This window comes from Suncus etruscus, chromosome 12 (genome assembly GCF_024139225.1).
Source record: "Suncus etruscus isolate mSunEtr1 chromosome 12, mSunEtr1.pri.cur, whole genome shotgun sequence".
Lineage (NCBI taxonomy): Eukaryota > Metazoa > Chordata > Mammalia > Eulipotyphla > Soricidae > Suncus > Suncus etruscus.
In genome coordinates this window covers 47,312,941-47,332,003 of record NC_064859.1, presented here as the reverse complement: position 1 = coordinate 47,332,003, position 19,063 = coordinate 47,312,941, and the positions used below count along the sequence as shown (strand labels likewise).

The 19,063-nt window shown below is 37.3% G+C and overlaps 1 protein-coding gene across 3 annotated transcripts in view; it reads right to left on the bottom strand.

The window, feature by feature from the left end:
• Positions 1-19,063, bottom strand: part of CTNNA2 (catenin alpha 2) — a 1,246,345-nt gene that overhangs the window by 543,978 nt on the left and 683,304 nt on the right. The window lies entirely within an intron of this gene.

Sequence of the window (19,063 nt, the reverse complement as noted above, 5' to 3'; positions counted from 1 at the left end):
CAGTAGGAAGTCACAGAACTTAGGAGGAAACTGCTCCCTGAAGAGGCATGGGAGAAGAGAATGTCTGCTGAACAGGGACATACCAGGTAGTGTTCAAGGCCTACTCCTAGAACAGTAGTAGGTTGCTTCTTTTAGTATTCAGGTATTCACACAGTGTTTCTTATCAATCTATGACTTATCAAACACTTGGCCTACTGAGCTATCCTTCCAGCAGGAAAATAACATAATAGAAGATGAAGAAAGGAACATAGTGGAAAATGCTACTCCCAGCCCAACTCCAGCATCCCACTTTCTGCCTCTGCAGCCCAACTCACTTTGTGCATATTTTACCCACCTTGCCTTCTGTTGCTTCTAGACAGCTAACTATGTTGGAAACAGACTGAGCTTCTAGGTTTGCCTTTAAGAGGCAGAATGAATGAAAGACTGGAATCCCCTGTGTGTCCCAACAGGCTGCCCACCTGCTATCAGAGCTAACATTAAAGAGCAAGTAATCTTATGAGCTGCATGAAAATAAAAGCATAGCATATTTTTTCCAAGCTGAATTAAAAAGTACCAGTGCCTGTGTAAATGTTTTTTCTAGAAGCCACAAAGAGGGACTAAAGTAATAAAAAAGCATAATTTTTGCCCCAGCACTGCATTTTTTCCTTAAGTAGGCAATTACAATGTACAGCACTCTGAACCCACAATGGTCTTCAATTACACACCATGATTATACCTCATGGCTTCTACTATTCTCCCACCTCACCCACAAATTTTCCCTTGAGAGACTGTGAGTTCTCCAAATCACGTAGATACCACAATGTAGGAATCTCAAAATTAACTTGGAGTCAGAAAATAAATAAAGAGAGATTTTATATTATCCTCCCCCCAAAAATAAAAACAGATTTTTTGATGTGACAGTCTGGACTTTTCATGGTCTAAGTCCAAAGGTCTGATCCAAGAGCCTTATTGCCTTATGTTAATCAGATCCGAAGGGGATGTTCTGAATATTTGGAGTTTTCAGAATAACTGGAGCAAAACCCAAGAGGCCAACAGGATAGGAGGGTTATTAAAGATGACAAATAAAATATTTGGGGTAGACAGACAAATATTTGGTCTTCCCTGCTCTTCAGTCAATAATAGACTATTGGCTTTAAATAAGGCTGGAGTATGCCAGAAATGGTAATAATCAATCATTTCTGACTTATTTACCAAATCATTGGAAAATAAATATAGTATTTTAAAAATGTATTTAATCCCATTACATAGGAATGTATACAAATGGTTGAGGGGTATTCCCCCTATTATATTCAAGATTTAAGGATCTGGAGATATGGAAATGCCATGATATATAGGACTGTGGAATAATGATTATGAGAAACAAGGGAATTCTGTGGAATGATTATTGGGTATATGTGTACGTACGAGAAAGAAAGAATGTGCTTTTATCCATCTATAAAGGTAAGTATCTTAGCATTTGTAAATATCACACTTTAGAAGAAATGAGTCTTAGAATGAGGTAAAATGAAAAAATATTTTAAAAAAACTATAAAGAGAGTTAATCCTCTAAACAAAATAGAGAGGAAAATAATATTATAAATTCGAATTTGGGGGGGTAATGATATTTTACTTAAAATTTCCAAGTCTACTTCCTTTGAAGTGCAAATAATGCATTCAGTGAGAGTACGTTTTGTTCTTCATTGGCTGAGAGTGCCAGGCAAGTTTGATAGCTGGCGTCCCTTGGAGAAATCCCCAGTGGGGACAATCAAATCTGAGAATCAAAGAAGAAGCCACCGGCAACCTCCCCTCTGTGTGTAGATATGGGATTTCCAATGCCACATTTGTAAAATTACTCTTTGTTCTGAAAAGGCAGATAACTTCCCCAATGCAACAACAGTAGTCTGTATGTAGGATTGGAGAAACTTTGAAAATTTTAGTGAAAAGGAACTGGTATTTGACATAGATCTTGGGAAAACCACAGACTCATCCTTTGCTTTTTGGGTTGCTCTCTTGTTTGCCACCTGTACTACCCGATTCCAGAATAGTCTATGCAGTGATGATAACATTTCCAGCAATACTAAAGGCTTTCTGGCAGCTGCTTCTTTGCAGGCATTAGATTAAGCCACTTGGATCCAGGTACCTGCGTCTTTAATTTTATTCTTGCTTATCTAACTGATAACTTATTAGCATGTAGGATTAGCTTGTAGGTTCTCCACCCAACTTCCTGCAATAGTTGCTGCTAACACTACCTTCTAAGTTCCCTAAATCCAGACAAGAGGGTTAAACTTTATTTTTTGGTTTTTGAATCACACCCGGTGGTGCTCAGGGGTTACTCCAGGCTCTGCATTCCTGACAGGTACAGAGGATCATATGGGATGCCAGGATTCGAACCACTGTCTGTCCTGGATCAGCTGCATGCAAGGCAAATGCCCTACTGTTGTACTATCTCTGGCCCCAAGATAGGTAAATTTTAAACCCCTGTAGAAAGATTCTTGAAAAAGTATCTATACACCTCAAATGTAAAAAGATTCCACCACCAAAACCAAAAATAAGACTTAAACACTAATATTCAGAAGAGGGGAGAAGGCTATGTTTATAAAATTAGCTATATACATTATCTAAAAGAAAATCAAGTCCTTGGCTCTGAAAAATGACATTAAAAAGTTAAGCAGTACTTACTCTTATTTAAAATGTCATTCTTGTTCAGTATAACTGTTAGACATTTAATACAGAAAGATGAGCCACACTGACTCCATGAAGACAAAACTTCTCTCTGTACATCCTCTCTAAAAGCTTTTAAAACCACTCTGTCAGAAGCAATTTGATGGCGTATCAATTGTATTTCTCGATTGAACCACAGTACTGTATGTGACGAATGAACATCATAACGTTTTTGGTGCAAGTTGGGGATAGAGAGCGGCTGAAAGAGTCCAATGTATGGTCTAAACGACTCTACTTCCACCAATAAAACAGGGGAGGAAACACATTAGCCTGCTACAAAGGGCTCAGGTTGACCATTAAGTATTTCAAATAAGAGAAAGCATAGCCAGCATCTCAACAGGATGCTGCTGAAAGCTGGAGATACACAGGTCCCTAAAAATGATTTATAAGGGGCTTTTTGGAGAAATTCTGAGTGGGATTCCTAGAGGAGTTCATCTGATCTGATCTGATCTGGCTGATCATGATGACTTCCAGCTAGGAACACTCCTTCTAAAGGAAAGCTGATTAATACTTAGCATTGTTACCTTGAGTCTTAACTCCACTCTGGTAACACAGTTGTAACTAAAAACAAATAAATGTTCTCTCTTTTTTTAGGGTGGGGTATCTGGGCTAAGAGGTGCTCAGGATTTACTCTTGGTTCTGCACTTGAACCATTATGGAATGTCTATATAAGCTATATGCACTGTACAATCTCTCCAGCCCTCTCCTCAATTGTGCTTTTTATAAACACATTCTATATCATTAAAAAAATTCCTATCTTTTTGGTTAGCCACTTGATGTGGGAGTTTGGTAAGCCAAATATTTAAACTCAATTTATAGCCTGAGACTGGGACATTTTCCTCCATCAAAGCCAAACAATGTGTTAATGGGCAAGAAAAATGTTGAACTGAGAAGCTCTATACACATCCCAGCCCTGGAACAATCAATTGGGCCAACCGGTATCTGACTCTGTAATAAGCAGAAAGAGGAGAGTTCAAGGGGAAAAAATCAGAGAGAACTGCAAGCATTATCTATTGAATCTACTGATAAATTAAATCCATACAACCACTTTGTATCTTATAACAAAAACTTCTTTCATTTGTTCACAGTTTTGCTTTTGGGATAAGCTCAGCAAGGGCAGCTCTCGGAGCTTCAGAATGGCTGGGATTCCAGGAAAACCCCAAATCCTAGATGGTCTCATTTATCTGAATGCTGGGTAGAGCTCACATGCATTTGAAAATAAATGTAGCTAAGCCCAATAGAGAGCAAAACACAGATGCTGGATTCTTTTTTTTTTTTTTTTGGTTGTTTGTTTGTTTGTGGGCCACACCATGCACCATTCAGAGGTTACTCTTAGCTCTGTGCTCAGAAATGGCTCCTGGCTAGCTCTGGGGTTCATATGGGATGCCAGGGATTGAATCAAGTCTGTCCTAGGTTGGTTGGCTGCATGCAAGGCAAATGCCCTACCGCTGTGCTATTGCTCTGGCCCCAGATTCTGGATTTTTGATGTAGTCCTTTAAGCAGATAGCAGTTGCAAAGCATCCCTCCTTTTCTCCCTCCTTTCCTCCCTTCCTCCTTTCCTCCCTCCCTCCCTCTTTACCTTCCTCCCTCCCTTCCTTCCTTCCTTCCTTCCTTCCTTCCTTCCTTCCTTCCTTCCTTCCTTCCTTCCTTCCTTCCTTCCTTCCTTCCTTCCTTCCTTCCTTCCTTCCTTCCTTCCGCTTTGCTTATTTATGTCCATCCCCAAAGAGCCATGATAGGAAAGAGAGTCTAGGGGGGCATACTATGCTAGAGATGATACTTAGGGATTTATGCATGTAAGCCATGTTCTCCATCTATTTAAACTATCTCCCCAATCCCCCTACAGGCATACCTTTAAGGCACCAAATTGGAAATTACTCAGTTTTCATCTGCTATATTATTTTGACCAAAGAGATTCAAAGAGAGAAGTAGACTCCACATCTCAGTAGGGTAATTGGTAACAAATTTGCAGGCATCTTTGCTCCACAAAGCAACCAAAACCAAGTTAGATGTGTATGGTCTGGAAATGAAGAAATTTGAAAGAAAAAGAGAAACTATATAGAAAGTCATACCTCCAGTTCATCACCAGTAATGAGTCTTTGTAATAAGACCTTGTGCAAATTACTGTGAAAAATACTCTTATGTAGACCTTGATCTATTGGGTAAATGCTTGTACTGCTTTTGAAGCAAATTTGTCCCAGCTTCTGAAATAATTCATGATAAAGTGAAAGACAGATGTTATTATTTTTTAGTGTATCTCACAAAAGCAGGCATTAATCATGAATTCTAGAACTCTTATGTACACTGTATGAAGTGAGCCACATGGCAGTGACAGAGAAATGCACTAGGATGGTGCTATAAATTAAGAGCTTTTAATCTCCCCCACCAGTGCCTAATAGGTAGTGATAAATAAAGCTAATAAAAGTGAGAAAACGAAACAAGCATGATATGCTTGGGACCCAGTGGGCTATAAATAAATATTGGTTGGATAAATGGATGAATGGCTGTGGATAAAAGTGCTTTGTGGGTAGAGTAGAAGGATCTGTAGAAAAACTCAACTCAGAGAATGTCCTTTGCTGCCATCTACAGTCTGGTGGGTTTAAAAATATCCTCCCAGTATGCAATAGATTCAATGCAGATCATTCATTTTAGACAGGGAACATAATTTAGTCACCAAGAAGATTTGCTTATGTCAACATTTTATAACATATGCACTTGTACAACTTCAAGATTTTATTTACTCCTGCATCCATAAGCTCAAAAATAGTGATTGACAGAGATTGGTGGTTTCCAAGCACCAGATGAGTTTTATCTTCCAGGGAATATTTGGCAAGGTTTTGGGGACAGTTTGGGTTGTCACACTTGGGGGGAAGAATGACACTGACATCTAGTGGGTAAAGGTAAGGGGTGCTACTTGCCCTGTGATATATCCCACAATTCACAGGACAGTCTGCTTCAATAAAGCATTATTCAGGTGAGATGTTAAAAATGCTAATTATAAAAATTTCTGATATATAGTCCAGGGATGGCTCAGTGGCGAAATACTTGCCTGGCAAAAATAAAGCTAAAAATGTCATGCCTGTCATCACCTCGTAAGTACCAAAGGTGAGACTGACACTACAACAAGCCTATAACCTCCTGCACTCCATAGCCATGTCTGTTTGAGTATTCCACTCAGACATTTTACTGCTAGGAAGCATAGTAGTAGGAAGTTGTGTGTGTGTGTGTGTGTGTGTGTGTGTGTGTGTGTGTGTGTGTGTGTGTGTGTATGTGTGTGTAACCTTGCTCTTTTAAGCCCCAGGACTACAAAAATAAACAAACTGTAAGAGAGATAAAGTAACCTGTATTCTTTTTATTAAAAGATTACATGACATGAGTAAGTCTCTATAAATATTTTTAAAGATAAGTGAATGAATGATACACAGATGGGGAATAATGGATTTACTATCAATAGAGAGTATGTATTTATGGCACAATATTTCAGAAGAAATGATCAATAGCACATAGAGACAAAACAGTCCCAAATAAAATGTAACTCTAGTAGGGGAGAAATAGTACAGGGATTAAGAAACTTGCCCTGTATGTGGTCAATGCTGTTCAGTCTCAAGTACCACACATATTTCCAGCAGGAGTGATTCCTCAGTACAACTAGGCGTGGCCCAAAATTAGAAAAAAAAAAGAAAAATATCAATTTATTTACTTTTAGAAGTGAACAATGATGACATTTTAGAAGAGTCAAGAAATTTAAGAATAAAAATTTGCTCAGAGCATAAATAGGGACAAAATATACATATAACTCTTTAAGTAATTCAGAGATTACTTACATAGGAAGGTATAATTGGTGAGCAGGTTCAAAATTATTGTTAGGAAAATTAATCATTAATAATTATACTGTGCTCTTATATGTATATTTAGTCATTAAAAATTTATAAAATAAAAAAAGAAATTTATAAAATAATAAAAAGTAACTATAATTTGTTTCTCAGACTTCAGTTATTATTATTTTTTTTTTATAAATTTACAAGTTCTATAGAACCCTTCAGATATGGTTAAGGGGAAGATGTTTATTTTATTTTATTTTATTTATTTATTTATTTATTTATATTTTTTGTTTTTTGGGCCACACCTGGTGTTGCTCAGGGGTTACTCCTGGCTGTCTGCTCAGAAATAGCTCCTGGCAGGCACAGGGAACCATATGGGACACCGGGATTCAAACCAGCTTTGGTCCTGGATCAGCTGCTTGCAAGACAAACACCGCTGTGCTATCTCTCTGGGCCCTATTTTATTTTTAATATTTCTAATTGTATTTTAATTTTTTTTTAGTTTAAATTTAGGTACCATGACTTACAATATTGCTAACAATGTAGTTTCAGGCATACTATGTTTTTCACCATCCCAGCACTAGGGTAACAACCTCCTACCAAATGTTTCAAGGTCCTCCCCACCCCATCTAGCTCTTCTCTTTATTTTTGTCTTGTGTGGTTTCTTGTTTGTATGATTTTCAAGTGTTTTTTATAACTTGAATATCAACCCTATGGAAGATGTGTAAAAAGTCATATTTTCTCCTAATCCATAGGGTATTTTATTCTAGCATTTGTTTATTTTTTAATTTTTTTTTTTTTTTGGTTTTTGGGCCACACCGGTTTGATGCTCAGGGGTTACTCCTGGCTATGTGCTCAGAAATCGCCCCTGGCTTGGGGGAACCATATGGGACGCTGGGGGATCGAACCGCGGTCCTTCCTTGGCTAGCGCTTGCAAGGCAGACACCTTACCTCCAGCGCCACCTACCCGGCCCCTAAAATATTTATTTTATTCAAGCATCTTGATTTACAAAATAATTGCGTTTTAGACACACAGTGTTCTAGCATCAATCCTTTCATCTGTGTTAACTTCCCTCCATCAATGCTCCCAAGACCCCTTCCCTGACCTCTCCCTCAGCTGCCATGTTGAAAGGCACGTGTTTTAGTTTATTGTTTGGATCACCTGTTTTCAGTGTTGACTCTGTGGTTTGGATATGTAGCTATACCGTTCTTTTATACCAACCATAGATCTAAAACCTCTTGACCTCTGCCCCCTATTGCTTCCTGTCTGCCTCTTATCCTTTTTTCTTCTCTGTCCTCCCTTCTTTCCTTTGTAGTGGGGAAGCTTCTTAATTCATTACTATTCCACTTATTTATTTTGACTGCTTGCTTCTCCAAGGGCTTTGAATATTTGAAAATGCCTCTAGAGTTGACATCATGAGGAGTTTCACCTATGTTTTCCTCAATGTAATTTGTGAATCCAAGTCTAACATTCAAGCTTTAAATTCCTTTTCAATTAATTTCTCTGTCTGATCTAAGTTCATCATTTACATGTGACTATGTTTCCCAACATCAATTATTCAAGAAACTTTCCTTGCTTAAAATATCTTGTTCCTTTGTTAATGATTAGGAAGCTTATATCCTAACCAGCTGGATTTAAAAGACATCTGTGATGCTTCCTAGAGAAACTCAATTAGGAACACTTTATCTTGTGGCTAGAGAGGTAGTATAGCAGGCAGGGTATTTTCACTATACATGGCTGAAACAAGTCTAAACCCTGGCACCACATATGCCCCCCCCCACTCCTAGAATTGCCAGGAGTGGTCCTTGAGGGAAGATCCCAGAATAAGTCTTGAATACCACTGGGTGTGGCCAAAAACAACAATAACCTCAAAAATACATTGTTTTCTACAATTTTCATTGCCACAATTTTAGATTGCACACTCCTGAATTAGAGTTCACAATGTTTGTATTTGTTTTATGGACAGTTACATACCCTATTGGGCTAATGGCCATATACCTCCATTTCTCTACATATGTCAATTTTTCTATCAAGTTTTGAAAGCAAATAAATCTAAAGATTAAAAAAAAATGCATAGTGAAGCATGGCAAAAACTTAAAGAAGCAGAAGCCTCACATGGTGAGAAGAACCCAAGAAGTCAGAAATCTTCAGACCTTACATGAGGCTAGTCCTCTTCTGAAGTATAAGACACTGCCCTAAGTTCTTCACAAAATTGTTAAGGACAATGAAACTAAAGAAGGGCTGTGATTTCTTTAATTCTCATTCCAATATATTTTAAAATCTAAATCCTTTCCATCAAGCACAATGTGAAGTAATGTTTTGACAAGCAAGTTCCGGAGCCTTCGAAACTGATTTGCTTGCACTCAAGTATTTGGCAAAACAGAACTTCTCATTGCAATTATGTGAGCCCTCCCCCTAGCAATTTCAACTTACACTTATGGCTGCTTTAGCTTTGATGTTTCTACTTTTCATTTTTACTGCCTGCTTCAAAAGGAGAATATATTTTATGTGATATGAAATTTATCTTCTACCTCAAATCACTCAAGAAGTCATTTTACTTCCCTTTGCTAATGTCATATTGCTCATGAATAAATACGGAGTAAGCACTGGGGAACTTTCATTGAGGAATAAACTTGCAGTATAAGTCAAAATGCCAAGAACATTTACATCCATTTGGTACTTGCATGCAGAACTGAGGTCTGGCTGCTGGAAAATGTAATATCATTAATTGTCATTTTTCTGATGGGCTATCTGTGGAAATGTCTAATAGTAACTTATGAGGTACTAAAGTCCAATAGTATCTTCTGGTACTTCAGGACAATATACCAGATACACCAGTATCTTTTGCTTGTTAGTGGTGCCGTGAAAGGAACCAGTGTACATAGACTAGTATGCTTCCCCTGAACAAAATCTCCAGTCCTACACAGGATATCTGACTAGCAACTGAGAATGCACAACTCCTGACCCTACAGGGAGAAAATATTGCCTTCTCTGTTGCCTCCCTATCATTCTCTTTTCAATTCTGTTAATGATTCCTTTTGTTCTCTAGGCTTAGGCTTTTCAAGGTAGCCACTCTCTTATTTTGCTGGTAGAACTCACCCAAATCACTTCTGTGGTTTATGATACCTGCCCTCAGCCAGTTACTGCCTACTAAGTTAGTTATCTCAGGCAGTCCTGCCAAGGCTATCCCTAGACAGATTTATATACAGCATATCTTCTCTATGCTAGATTTCATTTTTCAGTCCTCTTTTCCTCACCATGATTCCAAGCTTTCACTACCATTTGTTCTATCTCACTATATTCCTTGTACCCTTTTGTTAGCCAAACCAATCCTATACCTTAGCATCTACTGGCTAATCTACGTATAGTCAGTAAGAAATTGTTATGATAATCTTAAAAGAAAATGAGTTGGATTGTGTCTTTTAAGAGTTGCAAGGCAGAAGTGATAACATAGTGAGATAACATTGTGGGTAGGGTGATTGCCATGTATGTGGCTGATCTGGGTTAGATCTCTGGACACCACATATGGTCTCATAAGCCCTACCAGAAGTAATCCTTAAATACAAAGCACAATAGTAGACCCCAAGCAGCTCTGGGTATGCCCCAGCAATAAAAATTAAAAAAAAAAAGAGATGCAAATTTGTATTTATTGGAGAGGTGCTTTTGCTGGGTAGTAATTTTGATAGGGAAAGATCAAGACAACTATACATACACATGGTTGGCTCTTTTATCCCCCTATACATCTGTCTATATACTGACGTGATGATTTACAAAGAAATTCATACAATCGCATTCTAAATCCTAAAATAGCAAAAAGAGAGGGTGGAGAAAAATAAATAAACTGAGGAAACACAGTTGCACCTGTCCAAGAGAAGATATTGTATAATTAAAGTCAAATATCAGTATTTGGCCATTTTTGATCAGATGGCTCTCTCTTGACAATTCTTCCTACAAAGAGATTGAATGACTTCACTAAGTAAGAAGGAGTGGACTCAAGATGTGTACATTTGTGGGAAGAAGACTGCATTTAATAAAAAGAATCAACCATAGATTTGTGAAGGGAGAATGATAAATCTTCCTTCAGAGTCTGTGGATCAGTCATATTCCAACTGATGAATGGTTGGGGGCTCAATTAATAATCATAATGAGGACAATACTTTTCACTTGAAATTTCCTTTAGGTCCCTTAGAGCAACTTTATAAACACAAATAGCATATTCTTTCTTGGTCTTCCTGGGAGGTGAGTATGGGTTTTATTCTTCTTAGGGAGACGACATGGACATAAAGGTGACTGACCACCAGGGAGTGAGAGAGGAAGTATGCAAACAATAAGAGGACTCACATGGTATTTTTCTATCAGTGTTTTGAATATTTATTCTATAACATTTTAGTGATCTTTGGTGATAATAATAGCTACCAGATAACAATGCCAGTTTGTGACATTTCATTAAAATTATTTGATTATCTCATTTATTCTCTCTTCCTTTTTGTTTTTGGTCTACAGTCAGCAATTCTCACGGGTTACTCCTGATTAGATTCAGGAATCAACTCTGCCAGGCTCAGGGGACCATATAAGGTAACAGGAATCCACATAGAATCAGCAGTGTGCAAGACAAGCATTCAACCTGCTGTACTATTGCCCTTACATATGAGAAAATAGAGGATGAGGAATCTCATATGTTACATTACATATGTAATGTATGTTACATTACATAAACTAGTAATGTAAACTAAAAAATCCAAGTCCAGAGCCTTAAACACCAAACTTGGTTTTTTACCTGCTGTACTATTGCCCTTACAGATGAGAAAACAAAGGATTAGGAGGTTCAGAACATCCTCATGGCAAACTAGTAATGTAAACTAAAAAATCCAAGTCCAGAGACTTAAACACCAACTTGGTTTTTTGCCTGCTGTACTATTTATTGCCCTTACAGATGAGAAAACAAAGGATTAGGAAGTTCAGAACATCCTCATGGCAAACTAGTAATGTAAAATAAAATATCCAAGTCCAGAGCCTTAAACACCAAACTTGGTTGTTGTTTTTTTTTTTTTTTTTTTGAGGGGGGCACACTTGGTAATGTTCCAGGGTTAATCCTAGCTCTGCACTCAAGAATCACTCCTGGCAGTGATCATGGAATCATATGAGATGCCAGAGATAAAACCCAGTACAACTGTATGCAAGCAAGCATGTTTTAACTTAGAATGTGTGTGTATCTGAGAGAGAGAGGGTGCACTGGTGGTTATCAATAAACATAACTATTGCAGACCAGACACTCTTCTACATACTTGAAGTATTTGTTGATATATTTAACTGTGTTACTGGCTTGCAAACTGGGTCCTATTTAAAAAACATGGCTCCTTAGCAAATGTGGAATTTGAGACACAGAGAGGTCATGTAATTGGTCCAGATCTGCATTTGTTCTCAGACAATGGAGCTCTGGAGTTTATACCGTTCTTCTTAAAATGCATTATTTTCCACATTAAAGACTTAATAGTTCTTATTGACATTAGGAAAAAGGAAAGAATAAAAATGTCACTCAGATGCAGGACTTTCTACAATGACCAATAACACAGAAGCAAATTAGATTTTTGGTTTCTTTTCTGAGTTGTCTGACCCTTCAAGAATGTTAACAGGGTTCAAAGGCTTGCTCACCCTAACACACTTCCAGGATGCAAGGCAGAATCCCATCTGATTTTTATTTTGTTCTCTGTAGATTTCTCATTTCTCTATGGATGACACAAAATCAGCATGAGTCTGCTGAAAGTCATCAGAAGTGGCCTGTTGCTCTCCTGGTCTATTCTTTCTTTTCCCTCAAGCAATGCAGAAACACATATGCTTCCTAGCAAAAGCAGCAGGAGACAAAGTGGCCTTGGGCACTGTAGTCACAGCACTTTGTTGGCAAGCACTGTAGTCTTAGGAGGCAAAAGTGTCAAAAAAGAGAAAAACTTCCAAAAGAAAAGTTGCCTTCATCTGAATAGCTAGAGAAATCACGACCGACAGAAGAGATCAGCATCTTCTAAGATATGTTCTGTAGATTTCTTTTCTTCTAGGCATTTGATTAAGTTCCCACCAAACTCAGGCCCTAAACAGAGTAGACTCCTAACTCATTCTTTTATTTTTTTTCTTTATTTGAATATCTTGATTACATAAATGATTGTGATTAGGTTTCAGTCATGTAAAGAACACCCCCCTTCACCAGTGTAACATTCCCACCACCAATGTCCCAAATTTCCCTCCATCCCACCCCACCCCCACCTGTACTCCAGACAGGCTTTCCAGTTCCCTCATTCATTCACTTGATTATGGTTGTTCTCTGTGTAGTTATTTCTATAGCTGTACTCATCATTCTTTGTGGTGAGCTTCATGGAGTGAGCTGGTGTCCTAACTCATTCTTATACTGATCTGGGATCCCCTTGTTTCTCTCTGTTGAACTAGCCCCTCATTAGTTAATGGAATTTTCTGGTCCCACTTCTCCAAGGAATTTTTCCATGATCTTCTCTTCCAGAGACTTTCACTCTCTAAGGAATTTTGAGATACTTTGAAGATTATCTTGCTAATTTCAATTTTAGTTTGTATAACCTATTAGCATATGCCCATTGCCTGCTATTACCTGTTCTTGACAGAGTTCACAAATTACTAGAAACACTTCTCTATTTGAACACCATTGGTTTTAAAGTTCATTCACATGGTAAGTAAAAAATCAGCTGCCCACGGACGAGTCTCAAAAAACTTGTTTCTCAACTAGATTTAGCAGTGAAATAATCTTATTGTAAATCTCCATGGAAAGGGATAATTGGAAAATATACCTGAATTCAAAACCCAGAAAGATAACACAGAGGGCAAGGTACTTAACTTGCCTGCAGAGTGTCTAAGTTTTATCCTTAGCATTCCATATGAATGCCTGATCACTGACAGGAGTAACCCTGAGCTCAGAGTCAGGAGTAAGCCCTGAGCAGTGCCAGTTGTGGGTCAGAAACCAAAAAATAAGTATGAATGAATAAATAAATAAAATAAAGTACCTGTATTCAGCATTACCAGGGAATTATTCTGATTATGTGGAATTTTCATTAAAGCTGATAACACGTTTCTTTACAATTGGCATGTTAAAACCTAAATTCTGACACCATAGTATTTGGATGTGAGATTTCACCATTTGTTGTTTAGTGACTTATTTTTGTTTTATCAACAGAATCTATATTATTGTTTCACACATGCATTGTTACTACACTGTGTTCCCTTCACTATTTTCTCTAAGATCCCCTCTTCCTCCCATTGACTGGTCTCACAGTTGTTCCCACAGGACATCATCTAATCCCTTGCTTTGTTTCATCACATTCTGATAAAAGAGTGATATTATCCTATGCTCATCTTTTTTTTTTTCTCTTTAATTCACTTCACTTAGCATGATTTCTGCCAATTCTATCTAAGGTACAGCAAAATGCAAGACTTCTTTTTCTCATTGTTGAGTAGTATCCCATTGTGTGTGTGTGTGTGTGTGTGTGTGTGTGTGTGTGTGTGTATTATTGTGACATATATACCACAATTACTTTACCCACTTATCTGTTGGGTATTCCCACTGTTTCCATATTTTAGCTATTATAAGTAATGCTGAAGTAAATATTGATATGCTAATGTCCTTTGAGATTAACGGCTTTGTGTTTTGGAAGGCCATATGTTCAGGAGTGGAATTGTAGGGCCAAAAAGAAAACACTATTCTCAGTTTTTTTTGTTTTTTTGTTTTTTGTTTTTTGTGATAATTCTTCAAGACATCTGTCATGGAGGCTGAACTAAGCAACACTCTGATTGTGGGAACTTTAAAAGATATTCAGAGCATAGAAACTTTCGTGAATTGACAAATAATTTGCTTACTCCTTTTTCACCATCTGAAGTTATAGCAAAGAGTCCCTTTAATTCAACAGGAAGTGAAGTGGGCCTCAGCAGGCAGAGAACTAGAACCTTGATCTTGGACTTCCCAGTCTCCAGAACTATAAGACACATATTTCTGCCATCAAAAAGCACTACAACACTGGTATTCTTCAATAGTAACCAAAGTGAATTAAGATAATTTCTATGATCTCCTAATTCTTCCTCAGTAAACTATAAACTTTTCAGGACCGAGGAGCATATCTTTTATTTCTCAGAAACTCCAGCAGCTAGCACAATTCTTGGCACAAGTAGGCACCCGGTATTTGTCACCTTTGGAGCACATCATGGGTGGTCTTTCAGTGTGAAAAGATCTACTTAGCAAAGAGAAGTATGCATGGTGTGAGAGGAGCAATTAGGAAGCCAAAATGGTGTCCCACCATTTTAATGATGTAAGCATGTGCCTATTCATTTGACTGACCTCCTGTCCACTTGGGAGGTAGAACAGAAACAATAAAGCTAATTACAGTCGCTTTTATTGCCACTTAAAAAGTGGCCTCATTAATAAACATAGTATGTGGCCAAGGTACAATTTACTCAATAGAGTAAAGGAAAATAAAAGGGTTTATAAACTAGTACCAGTTTCCCCATTCCCAAAATAATCAAAAAGAATAGACAGAAGCAAAGTTATCAATGAATATGGCAGAAAATAACAGAGAAAGTAAGACAATATCCACTACAGGAAAAACCTTGAGAAGTAAAACAGAATTATACCAAACTCAGGCATTTTAATAAGGAATAATGGATATAAGAGAGATGCAGATAGACTCAGGTTTAGAAGTTAGTAAGAATGATTTTAAAATAGTAGATATTAATTCTTCATAAACAAAACTAATTACACAGGTAGTGATTGTTTTGGGAATTAATGAATCATTTCCTTTTCTCTTTGGAAGAATATGAGGTCCTCATTTCACAAAGGAGGAAGCTGTGAGACAGACTAAATTCCTGAACCAAGCCACAGAGAAACTTTTAATAGCATTTTCCCAGTCATGGACAGTTATACAATATTCTTGCCACCTCTCTAGATAGGGTTGACCATGAAATGGCCCCATACATTGTCCAGGTACTTGATACCTGTCTCATCCAAATACCACAATTTCCATAAAAACAACTACAAAGTATACCGTTATGGGGACAGTAACATAAACAGTCTAGGAAGGCTTAGTTATTTATCAGTATTCTGTAATGAGGAAGTAGACATGTGTGAATTTATATTGTCTGTTTCACTCTCTAGACCATACTGCCTTTTAGTATGAATGACAAAGCATAAACATTGAGATGGACAGCCTATTCTTCATAGAATGTACAAGGGACAAAGGATGTGATCCTAATACTCCATGAACAATTATAGCTATAACTCTTAACAAAGCCTTAATAAAGACCACCCCCTTTCCCAGAAATCAGGTGATTTGTTATGGCAAAAGGTTTCCAATGCAGTTCCTTGGGTCTGAATATTGAGATCCTAATGATCAGGATTGTGTTCTCAATGCATTGTCCCATATGTGATATAGCATGTGAGGCCCATGATCAACTGTTAACTGAAGGAGACAAATGGTTTTTTGAGGTCAGGATAGGTTTTCAGACCACAACTCTTTTTCAGACAAGAGTTACATTGCACAACAAGAATATCCTGAACCCAAAGAGGACAGAGATAAGACCCTTGGCGCCTCTACTCACATGTAGTCAAGCTGACTTTTCTCTGCATATTTACTTCTAAACAGACTTTTAATAAGTCTCTCTGATTTCTGTCTGCCTCGCTCAACAACTCTGAAAAAAAGTTGACACTATATGACCAAAGCTAAACTGTCAACAACTTTTTAACTATCTCACAGTTATTTGGCATTTTAAAATATTTTAAAAGTTGACTGCGTCTCCTGCCCCTTTATTTTAGTGATGCTTCCCCCACAGCTTCTGACCTGCTAGGATTTGAGTGTCTTGCATGTGCCTCCATGCCAGAACTTTACCTATTGAACTTTAGCTCCCTGGAGCTGACTTGGGGGGGGGGGGTCAATGTTTGATTTTGCAGGCTGGGCTTTGCATCATGGTACCTCTATGCTAGACCTGAACTGTTTCTTTTAGAAATGAACAGCCCTACCAAATCACAAATTCTCTGGCTGCCAAAAAAAAATCTTCCAGGTTCTTTAAAGCAGAGCAATATATTTAAATTTCTATTCTTATACAGATAAGCAGTACAAGAAAAGAGAAAAATATGCAGATCACACGTTAATAAATATGGAATACTGCACCTGGCATCTGTCTAAAAAAATAATATTACCTGCACTGTGAGAAGAGCAATAACATCGCCATAACAATAACATTGTCGGGATGCAGGAAACCAAGATGTTTTTAATTCTGTTATAATTAGAAAGCAGATAAACAAATAGGAACATCATTTATTCATTAAAACTGTGCAAATGGAAAATCTACTTAATTAATTTCTTTGTACAATGTCTGTAAACTCCTTCAGGGAGGAAATCTGAGGAACAATTTCAGACCTAGAGCAAATGACACAACATAGCTTTAAAGCACAACTTGCAAGAAAAACTGGGTGGATTTTTTTTTTTTTTTGGTCAGAGGTGTTCTTTTAATTTTTGCTTTTTCTTCTAGGATTTATTTTATTCCAAAACCTATTTTATTTATTTTCCTTAATGAAATCAAATGCATGATAACGTTAGGTAAGACTCAAGAATACATTATTGAAAATCAACATGTATCTATAGTACATTTACATTTAGTAGTTCACTACTGAAATGAGATCACGGAGAGACCAGCTGACCACACAAATGGAAATGGTCCAGAAACAAACCCAACAGTGCCTTCTTCCTTAATAACATCCATGTTTTGCCTGACCTTGGGCTTAAGTTAAGGGGGTTGAGAAAGAAGGGGATATAGATGCAGTAGAAGCTTATTAAAAGACTTTCTACAAAATCCTTAGGAAGGTTTGAAAGCAGGAGCATTAGTCATTTCACATCTATCAAAGCAGTCATTACACCAAGCAGAGTATTGCAAGAAGGGCCAGCACTTAGCACAATCACAGAGAAATCAACTTGGTTCTGAAATCTTCTTCTCTGCCCTCTGATCCCAGTCCTTACCTTCCCTAATACTTCTCATGTCTAGGCCTCCCTCGCTTTCACTTCTGCCTTTCTTACTCTAGCCAGCACTCACACTGCATTAATCTTAAAACCAGCCCAATACTGAAATTAATAATATGGTTGTGGAGTTAAACTGTAGTTTCCTAATACTTTGTAATGTGCACCGCTCCTGTTTATTACCTTAGTTAATTCTCACAACACTTTCAAAGGAACCATAAAATAATGCAAATGATTTATTAAATACTTTGAGAATCAGTCTTTCATGCATTACCTCATTTAATTCTCACTACAGAACCAACAGCTAAGTATTCTTGTCTCAATCATGAATGGGGACATAGAGTCACTGATTAACTTCCTAAAATATCAGATATTCAGTAAAATATATTACATCTTAATCTGATATGATTTTATTTTTGCCTTCTATATTTTGTTCTTTAAATGGACATTTGTACTAATGGTTTTTAAATAGTTTCTTTTAGCCTCACTGGAAAAAGTATGTGGTTCACTCTCAAACCAACCAAGATCTAGAAAAGGTGATTTTCAAATATTGCTACATATAAATGTGCCTGTCTACAAAAATTTCCTTCTGGTCTGACAAAAAATTATTGCCTTTGAACATCTGAAGTATCTTGACAATGTAAGGTGCTATTTCAAATATTGACTTATAAGTCTCCTTGCTATAAATGTTTTTGAACATTCATGACTTAATTAACTATAAAATATATACATTATTTTATGCTCCATACATGTAAAATGTTGAAGATCACTGGTCTAGAGAATAGTTTTCAAAATTATCTAATTCTGATTCCGCAGCAGCTCTGTAACTTGTAATGCAATGACAATATCGTGAATTCTTTGTCTATTTTCACACTGATGATGGTGTTCCTCTAGTTACCTAGTTGACTTTTCTGTCTATCTGTATAGGAGGCAAGTTTTTCTTAATTGTTGTAATCCCTTAGTATAAAAGTGAACTTTTTAATTTTTCCCATCATATCACACATCACCAGATTCAACATTAATGAATTAACTGAGATATCAAGCATTATATTTTTCTGGATGCCACAAAGAAATGCAGAATGAATAGCTTCAAAGAACATAAATGTATTCTCTCACAGTACTGGTAGTTAGACAGGCAATAGAGATATGACATCAAAGCTCCTGATAACCCTCTAGTGGATGGATCTTTTCTCATTTATAGTGGCCCAAGGCATTTCTGGGCTACAATATCTGAATTCCAACCTCAGTCTACACCAACATACAATCATATTTTCCTCTGTTTTTGTGTCATTGTGTTGTCACTGACATAATTGTAGACAATGCCAGTGTCTAAAACTTATTTTTATAAGGGGGGACAGAGCTATAGCACAGCAGTAGGGTTTTTGCCTTGAATATGGCTGACCCAGGACAGACCAGACCTGGGTTCCATCTCCAGTGTCCCATATGGTTCCCTGAGCCAGGAGCAATTTCTGAGCACATAGCCAAAAATAACCCCTGAATGTCACAGGGTGTGGCCCAAAACAAAACAAAAC